Below are 19,559 nucleotides of genomic sequence, written 5' to 3' on the forward strand. Positions count from 1 at the left end.
CGATTTCAAATAAAACATTAAGGCCAATAAAATTAAAGGTCAGCCCTTCCCAAATTGTTTTACTCATTTGCTTATTGCTTAAAAGTGACAAATGGTTAACCTTGGGCTAAAGCAGTTGCAAGTAACTTATTCATTCTTCTCCCATCGTTGATAATAGGCAATGTTTTGTCTTCAGTGTGACTTTGGTGTCCTGTAAGTGGGTTACCTACTGCTTATCCTGCACCAGGACCCTTTAGCTCTGTCTGGTTCAGTAATATGAACATATATTGACAACTTAATCAAGATAAAAGATCTTAATTTTGCCTTAAAAAGCATTATATTTCCCAGTATAAGTATAAATGAGACCTGGTTGGTAATTTCAGATGTTTGGTTCTAACAAAGAACAGGGAGAAGGAAAGAGGTGCATGTATCTTTATTCTAATTCATGATACTCTAAATAAAGAAAGCTTTTTGACCAGTGAAGTTTTGGCTTGTTTAAGATGTAGAAATCTCTCTGAACTCTTTATTCCCTCTCTTTCTCATCTAGCCTCTGCAAATGCATGTGCAATTTTAGTCATATTAATGGACTTGGATGTTAAGGCTATGAGCATACTTTAATAATCTGGAAATAAACTAGCACATTCCATGCTGATGTTATCTTCCAAATTTCTTCTCTCCTTCAATGAAACTTTCTTTCCAAGCTTTCTATTTCATATACTGAATATTTGCAGATAACTACTTTATATGTCAATGTATTGAGTGATTTTAGTCCATGTCTCTCATTCTATTACCTTAATTTTGGTCTCAGCATTGTCTTTGTGCAAAGATCCAGTTTATTGTTCACAATTTTTGCCAAGGTCATTTATTCCTAAAAGTTCAAACTGGCACTACTACTAGACTGAAGACTTTTACTGTGTCTCCTTAACTAAGATACCTTTTTTTTTTCCTTTTGAAAGGCCCATGCTGTTCTTTAGAACATTTTTGTATTGCTGCAGAACTTCTGACATTTTTCTTAAGCCTTTTGATAAATCTATCATAATCATTTCCTTTTCCTTTTCTCCCCACATGATACATGTACTCATTTCAACTCTTAGTCTTTGCATTAACCATATCCAGTCATTTATTTTCATTTTATGAGTGTATGTCAATAATGGCAGAAAGATTTTATAAGAGCTTGTTTTCCAAATCTCTCATGATCTCTTCAAGAGCAAGCTTGCTTCAAACTCTTCAGAGAATAAAATTTTCCTGTATATATTAACAGCAAACAGTTTCAAGCAGTGCGTTTTAGAATTTTGCCAAAAATAAAAAATCCTGGACATCTACTTTCAAAATTCAGTGATTCTAGCAAGCAGGGAGGTTTTCCCATTGTTCTAAATTGTTGTGCTTTTGTCTTTAACAAAACTTTAGACTACAAATGGCATCAGGTATGTCTTTGAACACTCCCACTCCAATTTCAAACCAGCTATGCTTAGTATCACTTCATTAGATTTTACAGTCAATACCACCATTACAGACTTGATTAAATGAACTCCACTGGGTTCTATAACATTAATTATAGCCACACAGCTCCTGCAGCCATTAGAGAACATTTATTATGTATGACTCCATCCAGAGAAGGAGAAATTGCTGACTACTTGGGAGATGTCTTTTCAGAGGACATGTGTTGAGTCTTTTTGCTCTTGGCAAATATGAAACCATTTGAGGAATACATCTGATAAAATTTTGTGGGGGTCATTGTTTTACCCTCAAAGATGAGAACAACAAGAGAAATGTGCTCTAGTACTGGTGAGCCCAATTTAGGTTTTGCATCCTAGTTCAACTTTGTCCAATTCCACAATAAATTGGTCTCCCCCCAAATTACCTATTATTCAACAAATGTGCCTTAAATACCAATCATGTTGCCTACTGTACCCGGGGATTCTGGGATATACGAAGATAATGTCCTAATCTCAAGAAGTATTGTAGGCTGTAATGTCAACTGTGTGCAAAGAATATGAAATTTGCAAGATACCTAAGGAGATAAAAAAGTGTGGATTAAGGAATGAGAGTACTTAAATGCCAATGTTACCTTTTAGCTCCTTTTACTTCCAACATAGGAAGAGCTCATATTTACAACCAGCTTTGGGATGGGATCAAGGAACAAGTGGATGTCTCCAATAGGAATAATCCAACTTGAATTCCACAATAGTGATGTATTAGTTTCCTGGTTGCTAAAACAAATACCATGCAATGCATTGCCTTAAACTATGGGAAATTATTGGCTCATGGTTTTGAGGCTAGGAGAAGTCCAAAATTGAGGTATCAGCAAGGTGATGCTTTCTCCCAGCAGACTGTGGAGTTCTGGGACTGGCTGCCAGGTATCCTTGGTCCTTGGCTTTTCTGTCACATGGCAGTGCAGGTAGTGGCCTCTCCTGGCTTCTCTTCCATTGACCTCCAGCTTCCTACTTCTCCTTGTGGTTTATTCCACCTGACTTTTATTCTGCTTAAAAAAGCCTCCAGTAATCCATATTAAAGCCCAACCTCATTCAGTTGGGTCACACCTTAACTGAAGTAACTTCACAAAAGGTCCAAATTACAAAGGGGTCATACCAACAGGAATAGATTGAGATGAAGAACATGTTTTTCTAGGGTAATAACTCCAAGCCACCACAAGTGACCTCCACATAATTAGTTAAATCCACCCAAATTTAGTTTTCTCTTCTTGCAGAAACATCCTATAATTTAGACGATAATTTAGAAGCAAAGGCATTAGTTGAAAAGAGCCAAAATATTATGAATAAAATTAATAAGTAGTTAGAAAATAGCTATTTTTAAAATATATTTTAGCTAATTTTAAAATATATTTGCTTAAATATACAATTATTTATACCCAAATCATGCAGGTATGGTTTTCAGTTTAATCCAAAGAGCAGCCTCACTAGGGATTTGTATCTCTCTCCAGCCAAGGATGGCTGGAAGCAAAACTGGTCATCCTTTTGGCTCTTCACCTCCTTCTGTGTGTTATCCTCTTCTGTCCTGACCGTGGCGCACTCTTCTTGAATCAGGGATGGCCTCTACTTCACTGGCTACAGGGCTTAGAGTCTGAATTTATTTACTATATTGTGATACAACTACCTATCCTAAACTGCAAAAACACCCTGCTGCTGCTAACATTGCTTCTCTTCTACTTTATCAAATTTTTTTCATTAAACCTGCTTTGTAAGTGTAATGCCAAAATTCTGACTCTAAGCAGAAGATCATTTTACTTCCCTAAGGGGAAAAATATATATATATATACACACATATATATATCTGACACATGATTTTTAAAATCTTACAGCTTCTAAACCAAGCAGACGCTATCCCCCTATTTTTCACTTCAAAAATCTTCTGACAATGCCATGACAGTGACCACCCATCTCTGGGTGACAGCTGGAAGCTTGAGGCCAGCAGAGAAAAGCATTAACCCTTTCTTGCTCATCATGTATGGATCACACTAACTTTCATAAGATTGGCTTCTGGTACCAATAGCTACTTGAGCCATAGCATTTAAGAAAGAATTCAAGGAATTCAAGGAAGAATTCATGAGTCTAATTAAAAAAAATTTTTTTTCCCTTTTTTTTTCAATATGCTGGCTAAAAGGCAAAGGCAATTTTAAGTTCTCTGAGGGAGGAAGACAAGTAAGCAGGGAATTAAAAACACAGTGCAAGTATACAACTTGGAGAGCAAAACTTAATGTAAATTATGGACTACAGTTAATAGTATAATTATATTACTGTTTCATCAATTGTAAGAAAAGTATCACTCTAATGCAAAATGTTACTAATAGAGAAAATTGTGTGCATAAGGAGGTATATGGGAACTCTGTACTTTTTGCATGATTTTTCTATAAACTTCCAACTTCTTTAAAAAAAAAGTACAGTTCAATCCTCTGCATGGTCCTCTCACAAACAAAACAAAACCAAAAAAAAAAAAAAAAAGGATTTCCTGTATCCCTTCTGCTTCCCTTTCTCCCTCCTTCACCCCCTGCAAGGCAGAGAGCATCTGCTCTGGTTGTTCAGGTTCCATGACATTTGGGGACCATGTTTTACAGTAATAGAGCTTTCACAGGTGGGCAGTCACATGCATGGATCATTTTCCTCTTCCACCCAAGCAACTGAGAAATGGACCAAGCTTAGCCATCGTTTCTTCCTTTGGACACTTTGTCTTCTTACCACATGGCTGCCAGGCTCAAGCTACTAGCAATGCCACACCTTAGGCCAGCTCAGCACGCAGCTTTCAAGGCACACTTGTGCTCTTTTTATATGTCTTGCTCTCTGGAACTGGTGGGTGGGTTTTGAACAAGCGTTTCCTCACACCCTAATGTTAACATCCAAGGCTTGGGTTAGGTGATAAGGAAACTAAGGGAAAAGACTTCATGGCCTGCTTTGGTCTGAAGTTATCTAAACATAACTAGCATAGTTTAAAAAAAAAGGGGGGGGGGGCGTGTTTTGATCAATTCAATCTATTAAGGTTCTACATTGGGGTTTAGAGCCAAACCACTCAAGAGGACTACACAAGGAAGAAAGAACACAGAGATGGGTACCCAATCCTAGCTGGGAGGCTTGGGAAGAAGCAACCAGGGATGACTTCTAGGAGAAGAGAAGCAGCCAGGCAAAGAAGGCTGCTAGGAATGTTCCACACAGAGACCATCATGTGCCAAACCCAGAAGTTAGATAGAGCAGAGAAAATTCAGAAAATTGCTCCTGAAGTGAGGAATCTGGAAAAGATGATCCAAGAGAAATATTTAAGGGAGAGAGGATGTTAAGGATGTTATAAGAGAAAACTCGAATAGAGGCATTCATACATTTTAAGATTATCCTATGGATGAAATATTGGACTGACTCTCATTTTTCCCAGAGGATAAAACTAGCAGCAATAAGGAAGTGAATCAGCAGTGACTCCACTCCATATAAAGAGGTCCTCTCCTACAGGAGCAGTTTAACAATAGGTTGGGGGGGCTTGCCCTGGACTTGGTCAGGGGGACCCAGAGAGCCACACATGAGTGCATAGAAGACTTGGGTGGAGCTCCCATATCTTTCTAACTCATGATTCTATCACCAGCTAATACTCTGACACACCATTCTATGCTGAAATGAGAACTCCTTTTTTTTCCCCCATGCTTAAAGGAAAAGAAGATGAATACTACATTCAAATTCTGCAAACTTTTATTTATCCTAGTTAGGGCATGGTTAAAAAGGAATTCTCATAGATTTCAAATAATAAAATGACCTTAAGCTAAAACGCTTCTAAAATTAATTGATTATTCTTCAAAATTCAGAAGGCACTTCCAAACCTTGCAGGACCTCATTTTCTATTTACATATGTGATTGCACTTACAGCATTGTATAATAATGTATCTGTTTCCTTCTCTCTCTTAAATAAACTATGCTCCCCTTCACAGTTAGGATTTGTCATATGTATCTCAGTATTTCCCATGTCCATTACATTGCCTGGCATACAGGAGCTTCACAGTGAATTAATGAATCAGTCTCCTGATTATCACAATTTTTCTGCGTGGCAGCATTCTGAGTACAAAGCAAGATAATGGCATTCGGTGCAGGGCTATTGACACATGTTCATCCCCTGTACCTCTTTGGCCTAGTTCTCATTTTTATTTCCATTATAATTCAAAAGATAAGGACCCCCACATTGGAATCTCAAGTATCTGCTCCAAATCCTGTCTCACTCTTGTTTTTGTTTATTGTTGTTGATAGTTTTAAAAAGTTGATTTTTTTTTTTTTTTTTTTAGGTTTTCCTTGTTATCTGTCAGGTAGAATAAAATTACTAGCCTGATTAAGTGTGGGTATGCATCAGTGACTATGGGCTAGATGTCCATAAAAGCTTCAACCACCTTTCCCTGGCCTTCTGATAAGTTCTCTGAGGGATGATCAGCTCTTCATTTTGTGATACTATCTGATATTTGATTGACTAGGTCATTTACACTTTCTTATCTGGTTGTGTTTGTTTGCATATCCTGAAAGCTTAGCCAGGATCAAACTCTGTCAAGTTCCTTTAATAATTCAGAATGTTCAATTTACTTCCAGCTTACTATTTGTGTGGGAGTTTTGTTTTTCTTCCCCTAATGACATAATGTAGTTTCAAGGGAGCTGAATGACCACATGCTTCTTCACCTCACTGCAGTCACATATCTTATTAGAATCCTCATTACCCATAAACATAAAGAGATAAGCACTTGTGAATTTTCTAAATACATTTGCCTCTACTTTCTTGTGAGTAGGTGCTGAGATTTTCCACGTTGCATTTGAGGTTTGGCTCTGGTTTCTTGGGGAAACTTTGTTAGCCCCTTACACATTTAAATATTATTAATAGTATTAGTTTATCTCTATATGCTGAGCCCTGTGCCAAGGGATGGAATGATAAATGGCAGCAACTATAAATTCTTATCCCCCAAAAAGCACTAAATTAGACCCCCAAATTACTCATATGCAATAAAATATTTAGAGGCAAGCAAGGCCAGGTTAATATGTTAAGCAGCCCTCTATGAGTGTCAGAGTAGTCTCCTAAGTTTACAAAGACACTTTCAGGTGGAGGCAGACACAGCGAGATGAGGAAAAGCAGAGGGCTGCCGGAGAAGATGTACGGCAGGACCACCTGTCCAGGTGAAACTCACAGTACTGACCGCTGAGTAACAAAGCTGTAAAAGCTGTAAGTCATCATTGCTAGAGGAGCAATAACCTGAAAACTTCAGAAACCAAATCATGGCCCTTGCTACTAAATCACACCATCTTCCAGAAAATATCTGGGGAGAGTGGTTGATTACTTTCCATGGCATCAATAATAGCAATAACTAACATTTATTGAACACTATATGCCAGGCTCGGCATTGAGAACTTTGTGTATGCTAACTCAACTAATCCTCACAGCCATGATGGTGGGAGTAGCTTTATCCCTGTATGCCAGTTTGGATGTATTTTGTCCCCCAGAATGCCATTATCTTTGATGCAATCTTGTGGGGGCAGAGGTATTAGTGTTGATTAGATTGGAATCCTTCGATTGAGTGTTTCCGTGAAGATGTGACTTAATCAGCTATGAGTGAAAGGTTTGATTGGATAATTTCCATGGAGGTGTTACCCCGCCCATTCAGGGTGGGTGTTAATTGGATCACTGGAGTCGTATAAAGGAACTCACAGACAGAGGACTTCAGAGCAGCTGTGAGTGACATCTTGGAGAGCAACTTAGAGAGACAGTTGAAGATGGCCGTTGAAAGCAGACTTTTGCTCTGGAGAAGCTAAGAGAGGACAAATGCCCCAAGAACAACATTTTGAAGAACACAGAGCAACTGAGAGAGGAGCTGGAACTTAACCCAGGATCAGCAGCTGCCAGCCACATGCCTTCCTAGCCTCCAGGGGTTCTCCTGGGCGCCATTGGCCTTCCTTCAATGAAGGTATATTGTTGACGCCATAGCTTGACACTTTTATGGCCTTCAGACTGTAACTTTGTAACCAAATAAACCCCCTTTGTAAAAGCAATCCATTTCTGGTATTTTGCATAATAGGCAGCATTAGCAAACCGGAACAGTCTGTTCTGCAATTACTGAAGTTGAGTTCACACTTCTAGAAAGTGACAGAGCCAACATTTGGATCCAAGCATAATTATTACACTGTCAAAATATTGTTTATGCCTCAAAACATGTCTAACATCCCCTGATTCTGTGAAGCTGATATCTAAGAATTATTTGAATGCTTTTGAACCTCACTATAGTTTCAACTTGAGCTATCTCTTGTGATAAGAGATACAAACTTACTAAGCATTTGACACTGCTCATGAAAACTAGAAGTTGGTTTGATTCCCATGTGGGCAGAAAATTTGTTGTTTTTTTTTAAATTTTTATGGCCATATATGTTCCTGACCCTAAATAGCCATCTAATAAATGTGTGCCCCTCTTTACAGGGGAAAATTAAAAAGAGATTGAAGAGATCAACAGAGCTGTCCCTCTGCCAGTCACTTAGCCTCTCTGAGCTTCATTCTGTTCATATAAAAATGTGAGCTTGAACAAAGTACTCTCTAAGGCTTCTTCTAGCTCTAGGGTCTGTGATTATGTCCACAAGGCACATGTCCTCCTGATGGCCAATCATATGGGTACCTTTAACTAAATGTAGAATTTCCCTTCTAAGAAGTTGGTCTTCTCTTATATTTTGACTGTAAGAACAATGCTTAAAATCCTGAAGTATATTAACCATTTCACTAGTACCATTTTATACTACTCCTCTAATACAGATTACAAATATGCTTGTGGCCAAAGAAAAATAACTGAGAAAACAGCTCTGCTCTACTTTGACATTCTGGGAAAGTTCTCTCTTCCATGGCTTACCCTTGGAGGACACATGACATAAAGAGTATTGAGCTGACAGTCAAAAGTCCTCAGTCAGGACATCATCACTAATACCTGTGACCTTGGACAGGTAACTCTCAAGCTTGTTTCTTCATCTGTAAAATAATAAGCCTAGGTTGAGGTGATCTTACAGTCCCATTCAGTTGTAAATTCCACATTTAAACTTGTGCTGATAGTCAGAATTTGAAGATAAGAATATAAATGAGAAAGCACACTATTTCCTTTGTAATTTATAAGCTATTTTGTGTTGCAGAGTTGTGAATACATTTGACATAAGGTGAAATGAATGGATATTAGTGTTACTACATATAAAGTCTTTCCTAGTTCCTAGGAATCTGGGTAGGTGTGGAAGAGGATAAATCAAAGCATCTTCTAACCTTTTAAAAGGTCCTTGCTTCATTTAAAAAAAGGGGTGGGAGGGAACGATGCCATGATGTACACTCTAAACATGAGTTGGCTGTACCAATCCTTGGTTTAGAAAATATTTTGGTTTTATTCAAAGGAAAATTTGTTTGGTAGATAATATATTCTTGTTCCAAAAAAGCTGTAATTTTAAGTGGCTACTCATTTAAAATGTTGCTCCTTGAATGAAGTCTTACAATCTGTCCATGCAGAGCGAAAGAGAGTCATTTCCTAAATGAGTTCATTTTCATTATTACTACCCATGACAGGTGCACAAAATGATGTGCAGCAAAATGAGCAGGACCAGCAGATGCCTCCTATGGCTTCAATGTCGGCTTTCCCTTGAGGTCCCCTTGTAGCCTGCTGACATATCTCAATCTTTCACTTTCCCTTAGGGTAGCAAATCAATTTCTTGCCAAGAACATTGGCAATCTTATTCTACTTCTTAACTTTTAGAATTACAATGACAGCATTCTCCTGACCTGCAACCCCTATGTTCCACGGTGTCCCTTGGATTTTTGTTACTTATTCACAGCTCCTGAACATAATTTCCCTGGGTCTTACCTGGAAACCAAACAATCATAAGTAGCATCTAATATCAGCTTATAATTACATAATATAGGTTAAATAACATAATGAGTGTTATTAAAACAACTCTGCAATAGCTATGGTTCCTGACTTTAGATCTGTGTGTTAAGTCACTCTCACACCTGAAACAATCATAAAAACTCCAAGTCTCCAAGTTTGAAAAGCAGATGAGTTAATTGAACTCACTAGCTGAAATTTTAAAAGTAAGTTATAAGCACTTGATGCAGTTTTATCATTACTCTTCCAAAAGTGCAAAATCAAAATTAGTGGTTCAAGTTTATGCCTAAATGCAAAAAGATGAAAAGAGATGTTGTGGGGACCCAGGGCCCAGGCCCCTTCCCCTCCATAGTGAAAGTGGATTATTTCATGTAGCAAATACTTGACCAGGACAGTCAGTCCCCTGATCACTGTTGATAACAAATCTCCGCACCCCTGTGTCTCAAAACCCTGCCAAAACTCTGTTCTCATACCCTGTGGAATATCTTTGTCCTAATCCTTATAAAACACACCCTGGCACCCCCTGCTCTTTGCAGAGTGCTAACTTCCATCTTTTCCGGCCAGCCACCACCGTGGAACCATCTCTCCTGTCCATAAGTCCCATTAAACTCATGTCCAACCATGTGCCTGGCATGTTCTTGCCTGACCCAAGCCCTTCAAATTTAGCATTCTGAAAAAATAAATCCTGAATACAGAATGCTGAATTTTCTATTAGCTGTTTATGATTTAAATCTTATATTTCTGGTTAATTACCCTGACTACATGTTGTCTCTCCAGAGAAAATATAGACTCCTTGAAAGTAGAAAAAATGTTTCTAGCATCCCATCAAATTTAAAGTATCTAGAACAACAACTTTTTTCCTGGTAGGTACTTGGTAAATGTCTACTAATTAAAGAATTCTGCCTTAAATAAGCTATATATGAAGTTAGAACTTCCTTTATGGCTGCTTTAAAGATCAGTCAAGGTTTGGCACTGTTCCTTCCCAATTACCTACTATAGGTTTTCAATGTGTGCATATGTAAGTCAACATATCACTTTCCCAAAGCACTTTATAGTAACAATTCTTCAAAGGGAATCTTGCTTAGGGGAGAAATGTAAATATTTGAGAATCTGTCAATCAAGGAAATTATTTCAGATTTTTCTTTGTGTTTTGAAAATGTTGGAAAACATCTCTTTAACTGCCTTCCCCTCTCAGGGCTTTAAAACTCATCTTCTTCCACAACTATAGTGCTGTGTATATCCCAATAACTGGATAAGGGGTGGAGCCAACATGCAGCTGGGCTTTAAGCCCACAATGGGAGTACGAAAGTGAACCACACAAAGAGTGAAGACGAATGCAGAAAGCAAGAACCAAGAAGCAAATTGGAATGAGAGCTTCTGCTAAGAGGGGAATCACATCAGAGAAGCAGGAAAGCAGGAGAGAATCAACCAGGAATGGGCACAACAGACAAAAAGGACAAAGTCAAAAGAATGTTGAAGCCATAAAGTGTACAAAGCAAAAGGCACCCCTGGGCCGTCGCAGAATTCTGCGGAGGACTCTGCAGCCTCACCTGCATTTAATTCCCCTTGTAAGTAGTTTCTGGTCATGGAGTCCTTTGTAGGCATCAAAATGTTTTTGACAGTATCAGAAAGCAGCAATGGAAAAGCACTGCATTTTCTACTGGTATCCATTTTGCCTCTTTTGTGAGTATATTTCTTTTGGGGAGATCAGACCTTCTGCACACAAAGCAGGAACACATTAGTTAACTGTTTAAGTGCTGAGTAAATGTCAAGAAAATAAACACGATGATGCCTTACCATTGGAAACTCTTTCTCACAAAAATACCCATCTCCCTCGGTGGTCTTTATCCACCAAGGAGTCTGCCGTATCATTTTGTGAGCATCCTCTTGTTTTGAGATTTAAAACTAAAATAAAGCTTACTTTGAAGTACCCTTTTCCTTTTAAGGATGGCTTCACCTCAAAAATCAGTTCCAAAAGTCTCGAGTATACAAGAAGGTCTTTTCACTTCTACCCGAACACATTTAAGTGCCCTACCTATCTTCCATGATAACGCACAAATTTTTACCAAGTTTTGACACTTAATTTATCAGGGGAATATTCTATCATTAAGGAAATGGTTCTCTAAAGCTATCTGTACCCACCAGCAATTAGGGAAGTTAAAGATTTATAAATCAAAGCCAATGAAATCATAAAATATGAATCAGTTATTTGACCTTTACCAGCCCAGAAATCTAAAGAAAAGTTTGGCTATGAAACTAGGAAATGTTAACTTTTTACTTATTAACCACACACACACACACACACACACACACACACACACACACAAATCACTGCTAATACAGCTTTTCCTAATATAGGTTCCTGAGTTTTGTAAGTTGCCAGCATGGTTCACCAGCATGTTTAATGTCATTGTTCTAAAAAGAATAGGAAAGGTTTTCCAAAACCATTTGCAGTAGTATGCTGTGTTTTAACAAAGAATTCAGCTCAATTAATCAATATTTTCCATAAATATTTTTAACCAGTCTTTTGTATTAAACTTGCCTATTTAAAACTTAACTAATTTATGTTTGTGTGTATGTGATAGGTGTTGGAGAGTTAAATAGAATGTGTATACCATGCATAAGCAAACATATAAAAATTTACATAAATTTATGTTGGATAATAAATTAAAATTAAAAATTAAATTTTTGGAGCAACAGCAGTTCATGAATTTAGATTTGAGAATTTTGCAGTTAATCTGAAACCATCCCTCTCATCCCCCAAAAGTAACTACTACATCAGGTATAGATATATCTAGTTTATTGGAAAAGTACTTAACAGAATTCTAGTTTAAGCAATTTAAGAAGTATTTACAGGTCATTGAACAGCCTAATCATGGTAAATATCAAATGGTTAAAAGGATGGACTCTGAATGTGCTGTCTATGGGATCTGGGTAGAATGGAGGAAAGATTTAACAACTTTACTAAAGAAATGTCCTGTCATCTGTATCTCTCCTCAACAGGAGATTCATTTTCAGCTCAGACCCCAGACAGTTAAGTTACACTTCCCACCAAAGACGGCAGAATAAAACTCCAGGAAGACCAGAGCCAGGAGCAAGCCAAATACAAAGCACAAGAGGGCAGAGCCCTGAGCCCCAGGGCATAAGAAAGTAGAGTGCATCATCAAGTAAATGACCCAAAAGCCAGCCCCTGGGTAATAAAACTCCAATGAAAACAATATTGCATCTAGTATAGGAAGGAAACAAATAATACCATGAAAAGATTCAGTTCTGGGCAAAGGCAATAGCCTGTGTGAAGGCTCCAAATCAACAGTGAATGATTCAAATTGAGCACTGTGATTCATTAGAATGTGAACTGCTGGAGCCCAGATGTGATAGTTTCATATGTGCATTCTTCGTTACCTTACAGATACCCATCAGAGATATTCAATATAGGCATAATAGCTTTTTTTCAGTTGAGTTGCTGCTTTTAGCAATTATCTTTTTCCAAGTGAACACAATTCTTTTAGTTATTTTGTTTCAATATTCTAGAATTGTCTTGTCAACTAAGTCTGCATGGAAAAAGCCAAATTTCAGGTACAGTCTATCAGGTGTATAGATACTGATGTCTGGCTAATGTCAATCAGCACTTTAGCAGAAAGTTCCTGTTGACATTTTTATTTTCATTATTGGTTTATTGAACTAATGGCTACTACTCTTATGAATACTAATATGCCCTCTGCTGTTGATTGAATAGGAAAAATGAAAAATTTTAATTGTCTATTTATTCCTTCTAGGAATCACTAGTAACAGTTTTACTGTACCTTGATATGTTAGTAATACTTAATAAGGAAAAGAAAGTGGATTTTACTGCAGTAAACAGGGCCAGTCTCTTGTTTAATATACCTTTTTCAGTTCACAGACTGTGTACCACCATAAACACATATAAGAAGTTGGTTATATGTGTGTATACACAAAAGCACTCTTTTACATACAACTCAAAATATCATTCTACATCTGCAAGTGCAAATTATCCAAAGGAACATTTTTATTTAGAAGTGTGAAGCAGATATATTAGTTGAATACTTTGACATGATATAGAATCAATCAATGAATTGGAGACTTGCTGGGTCCCTGAGAGTTACGTGAAATATGATATTTCATAAATAATGCATGAATAGAAAAATTTGCATATTTCAAGGCAAATAATCTCAGGGCCCAGAAAGACCACTCTGAAAATGCGGTCTACATTTTGGGGAATTCAGCCCATCACTTTCAGTTGGCAAAGAAAGAGTCAGAGCACTCTATTAATAATCTTTTTTGCTTTGGGTTCCCCAAAGAGGCTGTTAATTAAGGTAAACTTAAGTTGTGATATCAAATTCTTTTTTAAGGAAAATTTCCCTTTTCATGGATGGATTCTAGAGGATTTGTTGAAGGGATGATTAATTATGTGGATTTTTCAGTATATAGTCTAAAGCTCTATTACCTGCTTTGGCTTTGAACTTTTCACAAAGGAAGTGACACAAATAGTTGTTAGAAGATTTTCTTAGAAGTGAAAAATTTGTCATACAAATGAAGAAATAAGCAAGTGCCTAAATCCAATATTATTCAAAGATGCTAACCCTTTAGAAGCTGATTTTTATGTGACTTTCATGAATTCATTAATCAACAATGTTAAAGAAACATGGCCAAGAGATGGCCTTGTTTCAAGTTTCAAAGATCCACAATGAATTTATTTTTAGAGCGATGAGACCATCTGTAACCTTTGAAACTGTTATAAACCAAACAGAGAGGGCTCTGGAATTTCTATAAAGGAGAGCCTGAGGCAGCAATCTGTTGCAATGGAGTACTAGAAATTCTTTTGATGATACATTTCATAGCAAGCACATTCTTTTCTTTGGCTTGCGTATTTATTTGGTTACAGTTTGCAAGAGATACGAATGGATAGAGATGTTGAGAACCTAAAACTCCCCTCCCCTTGGTATCTCTATTAAGCATTCATTTTCCATAAGCCAAGGTGCAAACTGTACCAGAACAGTGCACTTTATACCTTAGCCTCACAGGCTTCTGACCTAACTATACATAAGTAACACTGACCACATCAGAGGGATGTGTCAGAATCAAGAACATGGTCGCTAGAGCCAGGCAGCCTGGTTTGAATCATGACTCCAGCATTTATCATTTATGTGACCTTGGGCAAATTAATCAACCTTCTTGGCTCTCAATTTTCTTATCCATCAAATGTAGAAATTTACAGTATTTTTCTCATTGGATAGTGTGAGGATTAAATTTCTAGTAAATAATAAGCACTATATATTGTAAATGTTAGTTATTATTTTTATACATGATAGAGGAAGCCCAGAGCTGAGGTCACAGGTTCCCCAATGCAACAAAAATCATGAGATTCAGGCCAAGTGAAAAAGGATGGGATGGCACAATGTAAAAAGCATTTTGTCTTGATATAATGGTTCTTCATATTAATCACTCCAAAGAGAGAAAATAAATAGCCACAAAGGAACACCTAGTAAAACAGAAGCTAAAATCCAATGACCAACAGACAAATTAGAATATGTCTCATCTAATCCTACAAACCTAACATACAATAGAAATTATTCACAAAAGGTTGGATATACAAGATCAACAGAGTCAAGCTCCAATTTATTTTTGTGTCCTGTACAATCACAAATATGCAAATGTAGCCTATACACTTGAAAAGGCTGAAGAGTGTAGCAGCCATTAATGAAAAATGGTCCTTTCCTTTGAAAGCAAACAAAGGAAGAGACATGAGGGGCTAAGAAAACACATTACATGTGTGTCAACAGCGGTGAGGAGGGCAGATGGAAGGGAGACAAGTAGAGGTAAGTAAGGCCATGAACTGAGCTATAAGATTAGATGTCTCAGAGCCTCTAGATTCCTAGAGGGGTTCCTTTTCAAGAGTAAAGCAAGATGGTGGTCACAGATAAAAAGCAAAGAGAAGGAAAGCAGAAGACAGATCAAGAGAACTTGATCCAAGTTTGGGGAGGAGCCAGGCTGGAAGGTCTGAGTTTTTAGGATGCATATTTAGATCGTGGTGGTTCCCAGAGGAGTGTCAACCCTGGGTGGGAAACAGAACACTGAACATATAAAATCCAGAGTGTTCAAGAGTCTTCAGGCAGGGGCCACTGCACTTTCATGCACAAACATCTTGCTAACAGGTAAAACAACTCTTAATGAGTTTGTCTAGAAATAGCTTTTCATCTCACTTGTAGCATCTGGAAACAATTCTCAAAATCTGTCTACTTTCAGACATCGTGCTTTTGCTTCACGTAAATGCTTTTGCTTCTCCTAAATTAGACCTTTGATTTATTTTTATTTTGGCAAACATGTGAGTTCAGTTTTCCCTTCAAGTTTTGATTTTATTCTTAGATTATTCTAAATGTTCCTCAAAACTGAGAAAGGAAAAGGGGATAACTTGTTGCCTATATAGTTCTAACAATCTCCCACAGCTAAATATTCTGAAGTATGGTTGAATACAGTATGGTTTATATACAGGATAATTTGTGACTTAATCCTCATGGTTCCCAAATGCTCTCTGTGTAGCAAAATCTATTTTTATCAATTGAGCAGTATTGCCCCTATTATTTATTAAACACTGACTACACAGACCCATGAAACAGAATGAAGATGTCAAGGTTATGCCCCTTGGTTTTATAATCTGCTTATAAAAGATGAACCATTTAACTAAGTAAAAACCTCAACATAACTACTCAGGGTCATAAACCTTGTTGTAACTACTCAGGTTCATAAACCTCGATGTAACTACTCAGGGTCATTCATGATCTCTTTTTTGGTCATGCATTTAAGCAAAATGAGACAGCATCTAGCTGCCATAGGGAATATCTGTCCCGTTATATACAGCACTGTAATCTGAATACTTCAGTTCTTAGTTCTATTACTCCCAAAGCAAAACAGAAGCAAAAGTTTCCAATAAGTCATTTTAAGAAGAAAAATGGAAATGCATACATCAATAATTTGGAGGCACATAACTGGGTAATCATACTCATGAAAATGCATAGGGAAGGGGGTCCTGCTTGGAAATGCACATTATTCAGACCCACGTGCACACTCACCTTGACTCCAGCCAGCAACAATCACATGTGCAAGTATCAGCTGGAGTGGGAGCAGGTAGGAATTCCTTAAGAGTCCCTCTGGGGCACAAGTGCTCTGTGCAAGGTTCTGGCATCTCCTGACCTTGACAAAACAAGAACAGAAACAAAAATAGGGATTTGATACATAATATAGGGAACCAATTTCCAGCCGCCCATTCACTAACTTGTCAGGAAATATTTGCAGGAAACAGAAACCAGAAAAGAAGAGACACAGAGCCCAAAAGGAAGGCAAATACAAACAGTGGAAATATGAGTGCATTTCTATTCGCCAAGTGCTTTACATACTTGAGTCTCATTTGATCTTCACAGGGTATTATAAATGACAAGCAATCAGGTTGGTGAGGTTTGTGAGGAATAGCCACTTGCTGGCGTCTAAACATGAAAATTTTAATTTTTCCAACCTCTGCTTTTAATTGTGCTATGTCAAATTGTCCAACTTGTCACTCAGTGATGTCTTGGGAAGATCTCACTGTTTATTCATTTATTTATATTGGCTTCTCTCATCCTTATACTCTTCATTTGCCATCATTGCCTATTCCTCTAGGGACTAGAGACTTCATGAGACAGTGTTGAAAAACCTGGGTTCTGGAACAAGGCTGTCTAGGAACCAGCTCTGCCTCAACTGCCATGGAACCTGGGACAAGTTACTCCGTAATGTTCCTTGGTTACTGTGTGTTCCAGTTTGCTAATGCTGCTGGAATGCAAAACACCAGAGACGGATTGGTTTTTACAAAGGGGGTTTATTTGGTTACACAGTTACAGTCGTAAGGCCATAAAGTGTCCAAGGTAAGGCATCAACAATCAGGTACCTTCAGTGGAGAAAGGCCATTGGCATCCTGGAAACCTCTGTTAGCTGGGAAGGCACATGGCTGGCGTCTGCTTGCTCCCAGGTTGCGTTTCAAAATGGCATTCTCTAAAATGTCAGCATCAGCTTTCAATGGCCATCTTCAAAATTTATCTCTCAGCTGCAACTGCTCCGAGGTCCTTCTGTTTGTGAGTTTTTATAGTGCTCCAATAAACTAATCAAAACCCATGTTGAATGGGTGGGGCCACACCTCCATAGGGGGCCACACCTCCATAGATATAATCTTATCAAAGATATCACCCACAGTTGGGTGGGTCACATGTCCATGGAAACAGCCTAATCCAAAGATTCCAACCTAATCAATACTGAAAAGCATGGTGTTTTGGGGGACATAATACATCCAAACTGGTGTACCTTGGGTGTAAAATGGGAATAATATTACTCCCTTCCTCATAGGATTGCTGTATCAAAAGAAAAAGTACATGTAAAAGTCTCAGAACAGTGCCTGACATGTGGTGAACTCAATAAGTAATGGCTTAATTTTTTTAATCATCATTACTACCACTATTGCTTTCACATTCACTTCTCAAGCTCCTTCTCTGCTGGTTTGGCCCCAACCCAAGCATCGAGCATCCAATAACAAAGCAGCACAAAAACTCACAAATGGCAATAGCCCAGAATCCAGGTCAGGATGGACTTCAGATTTTTAGTCAAGCTTGGGTGCAAGGGGCCTGGGGGATTGCTAGGAAGAAGCTCAGGAAGAACCATGGAGGTTGGGCCATGCAGAGCAGCCCTCACGGGCACATACTTGGCAGGACAGGGCAGCTTTGAACCCTATCCCTCCTTATGCCTAAGGCTGACGACATTGCCCTTTCCTCTCTCATACTTTGCTGGGGGTGTAGAGTCCTCTGAAAACAAAAACAAAAACAAAACATGAGGGGATAAGTAGGCACCTCTGGGGCCTGATCCGACTGAGGCTTCTCAGCAGCACTCTGCAGGGTCTGAAACCCAGTGCTGGGAGGAGGGGAAGGGAAGGCGCCAACAGAAGGAGCATTGGCAAGACAACAGTTCTGACTTCACACACCATCTAAGGAAATTAAAACCTTGCGAATAGCACGACATCTGGGATTTGCTTCATAATCATTGGCTGCATGAGCATGTTTGGAGGGGTGTGAGAAGGTGTTGTTTAAAGGCTGATATGAAATAAGACTAGCCATGCAGTGATAATTTTTGAGGTTGCATAATATGTAACATGGGGGTTATTTTGTTGCTTTTCCTCACTTTTTTTTTTTTTTTTGCATGATTGCCCATGTCCATAATTAAAAAGCAAAAAGTAAAATAAAGTTGACTCTTCCTGTCTAACAGATCACGTTCCTGGCAGAGTAGTTCTCACATATAGACCCTGATTGAATGGGCATTCAGAAACAGAATCAGAATCAGTGAACAGAGTTACCCAGGGAGGGAAATGCAGGCCCCTCCCCTCACACACACATACACACACACCCTGGGGCCCGGACTATAGGAGGAAAAGCATGGGCACTACTTTCACGTGGCTTCCACTCCTGCCGAATGTCTATTTCTCTTGAGCTCTGTAACCACTTGTCTATTTGAACAGGAGGCTTGGAGCCAAGTAGGATCTGTGGAGATCAGGAGTTACTGTAACAGGCTCCAGGAGTGAAATCACCTAGTTAGGTTTCTGCTTACAAGGCTAAGAGAAGATTGGAATTCAGACCTGGCTCAGCTCCCAGCCCTATGTTTTGGCCATTGGAGTTTTCTTCCTCTATTGAACATTGATCAAGCCCTTCTATCAATTGTCCTCTGCATCATCTCAGGCCTCATTTGGAGACGAGAAGCGTAATTCAGGGATGGGCCAACAGGCTGGCCAGCCAGTCTCCGGTACTGACTCAGCTTCAAAATCTGTGAGAGAAAAATGCATCTACCTAAAGGCTGATCCAAAAGAGCTGCTAGGAGAGTTATGCATTTAATATTTGTGAAGGTTTCTAAACACAAGGGGAATTTAAATATGGAGACTTGTTTTTACTAATCCAAGTGTGTTACAGGTTTATGATTTGCTGGTTTGTTTTGGTGTGCTTTGGGAACGGAGCTGTTCTTGATGCCTAATTTATATCTCCATATTTTTATACTAGAGAAGACAATAATAGAAAGCCCTTCCCCATAAAAGTTAGTGTAAAACTGAGGGAATAGCTCCACAGTGAGGGCATTAGTTTAAATATAAATAACAGAATTCAGATATTAGCAATATTGAAAAGAAAAAAAGGCTAGTGAT

This window comes from Choloepus didactylus, chromosome 8 (genome assembly GCF_015220235.1).
Source record: "Choloepus didactylus isolate mChoDid1 chromosome 8, mChoDid1.pri, whole genome shotgun sequence".
Taxonomy (NCBI): domain Eukaryota; kingdom Metazoa; phylum Chordata; class Mammalia; order Pilosa; family Megalonychidae; genus Choloepus; species Choloepus didactylus.